This window comes from Emydura macquarii, unplaced genomic scaffold, assembly GCF_026122565.2.
Source record: "Emydura macquarii macquarii isolate MOO-44397 ecotype Brisbane River unplaced genomic scaffold, CSIRO-AGI_Emac_v2 contig_1363, whole genome shotgun sequence".
In the NCBI taxonomy this organism is placed as follows: domain Eukaryota; kingdom Metazoa; phylum Chordata; order Testudines; family Chelidae; genus Emydura; species Emydura macquarii.
The window spans coordinates 6,784,750-6,787,197 of record NW_027131500.1 but is presented as its reverse complement, the minus strand read 5'-3'; the positions used below and the strand labels follow the sequence as shown (position 1 = coordinate 6,787,197).

The following is a 2,448-nucleotide window of genomic DNA, read 5'->3' as shown; positions in this document are numbered from 1 at the left end:
AATAACTCACCGGTCAACAATACCATGGTGAACTGTACATAGACACATTATACATAAAGTTATTAATTACCCCAGATGATGTTACTGGAACATGCTCAAGACCAGATGGCCTTGCTTAGATAAAGATGTTAAATAGATCTCTCCAAAACAAAAATGTGGATTTGCCTCAATTCACATATAAGCAGAAAACAGGACCATCAAAATGAGGGGGGGAGGAGGAGGGAAGGAGACGACAGCATGGCATCTATACCTACCAGGAGAAAGAAGGTTGGTCTGGGTTTTATTTTTCAAAGAATACATTGCAAAAGTTTATTGGTCTATAAAGGCAGGAGAGCTGAACCTCAAGTAATAAGCAACTGAATCAACTGATTGCACAGAATATTATTGTATTATAAAAGTGTATGGAGTGAGGTCTCTTCCGAAAACTAATGTTACACAGGTGATTAACACCTTTGCAAAATGTATGAATTAACACTATATGCTTTAAAGTCTATGGCCAAACAGGGAGGAGCATTCCCTCCCAGACAGGCAGATATCAACCTGTCTCAAATGAAATTACATAGAACTCAGCAAAGGGATGGGAAATCCACAGGAAGGTAAGAACAACATGAGGTCATACTGCTTCTTGAAACAAAATCATTGCACTTTGGAAGCTATAAGCAAAGACAGAAGCTTTCTTCATCATCCATCACTAGACACACAAAGGAACAGAGCTCTTGCAAGCGGAGAAAGAGGAGTCCTTCAACCCATGTGGTAGAGTGTGATGTCTCTAGAAACTGAATACAGGTTAAGAATAAAAAACCTGCTTAGGCAAAGATCTTTCAACTTGGAAGACAAGTGGGACCGGTACCCTGTACTTTTGTGGAAAGTCCTGACTGAGCAAAAGTTAGCCAGGGCTAGGAAGAAGGACTGGTGTGAAAAACTATCTTCAACAAAGCCTGTACCTTGCTAGATTACATTTTAGATGTTTTTCACTATTATTTGCTTGTAACCCTTTCTAACTTTGCTCCTTTTACTTGGCATCCCTTACCCTCTGTCCTCTTGTTAATAAATTTCTTTTTATTTTTACTGTAAACCAACTCTGCAGTGTTTAAAGGGAAGGTGAATGATTACCATGAATCCTCACCTCTGATTCACAATACCTTGCATGCTTATTGGGCCAATGTTCACTTACAGCTGACTCCACTGAAATCAGCGAAGCTGTTCACACAGCCATCACAGAATGGGTCTGGTCTTGTTTAGCTGAGGTTAGTCCTGCTTTGAGCAGGGGGCTGGACGAGATGACCTCCCGAGGGCCCTTCCAACCCTGATCTTCTATGATTCTATGACAATGAAGCACTGTGGACGAGAAAATGGTTGTTACTTTGACCCGCCTCCTCCTAAAAACCTTGCCCTCCGTTCTCATGACTCTGCCCTCTCTTAATTCAGCACCTACCCTCTCTAATCCCTTCTTGGGCAAACTGGGTAGAAGAGCCTCCTCAGCCACACGCCACTGTCGGCGGGTGGAGGTCTACAGGGCTCTGTTCTTGGCACCTTCCTCTACACTCCACCCCGGGTGATCCCAACCAAACCCAAACACCGCGTTAGCCCTCACTTCCGTGCCGGTAGCTCGCCCTGCCCCATCGCCTCGTCCACGTAAAGCACCGGCAGCCCCCGCCGCCTCAGGGCACCACTGTCCCTGTCCCTGTCCCACCACAAGCCCCGGCACGGTTTCTTCGATGCCGCCCTCCAGTACCGACGGAGCTGCCTGTAAAAGGCCCAACGCCAGCGCGACACGCGCCGCCCTGACACAGCAACGGCGGCAGCAGCTGCCCTCGCCCGTTCCACCGCCCGCCTGCGCGCTCGCGCTGCCGCAGGCTGCGATCTCCTTAGCGCCTCATCAGCACAGGTCCGTAGAGCAGGGCGGAGCCTGCAGCTATTCCCACAATGCACCGCGCAGGGCTTATTTATAGCCAGGGCGTGAAGGGCTCACGCCAACGGGAAAGCTGGGCATGCGCAGTCACGGCTGCTCCTCCCTCACTCCACAAACGCCCCGTCTTTCCCCCGCCTCTATTTCCCTGCCCTTCACGCACCGCTCTGCTTCTGCCTCCCCCCGTCTGCGCTCCGCCTTCCCAGCAGTTCCGTTACTACGGTAACTAGCCCCTCCCTCCGCTTCGCGTTACCAAGTTCGGGCTCCGCCCCCTCCAAGTCCTGCTCCTGAGAACGCTCAAGAAGCTTTCTCCAATAAGCGCGCAGCGGGGCGGAGGAGGGGGCGGGCCCTGTGAGTTGCCTGGGTGACGGGTGGGTTGATTTCACTCGCCCCAAGCCCGAACCTAAGCCCAGCCGAGGGGAGCGCGGCGGCGCGGGGAGCGCGGCGGCTCTAGCAGGTAGGCGCCGCTTGCCGCCCGCCCGGGCGGAGCAGCTGTTGCGCAAGCGCTCGGGGGACGGAGCCCGGACCGCCGTCTGTAC

The 2,448-nt window shown here is 51.8% G+C and overlaps 1 long non-coding RNA gene across 3 annotated transcripts; it reads right to left on the bottom strand.

Annotated features, from left to right (window-relative positions):
* Positions 1–286: 286 nt before the first annotated feature.
* On the bottom strand, positions 287–1,890 carry LOC137155582 (uncharacterized). Of its 3 annotated transcripts, none has more exons than XR_010920550.1 (3): positions 1,595–1,890; positions 1,127–1,338; positions 287–776 (listed from the first exon to the last, which is right to left on the bottom strand). It is a non-coding gene; the product is annotated as an uncharacterized lncRNA (long non-coding RNA). The 3 variants fall into 3 exon arrangements; XR_010920549.1 differs by having other exon boundaries at positions 1,143–1,338; XR_010920551.1 differs by having other exon boundaries at positions 1,143–1,338; positions 1,736–1,890.
* Positions 1,891–2,448: the final 558 nt, after the last annotated feature.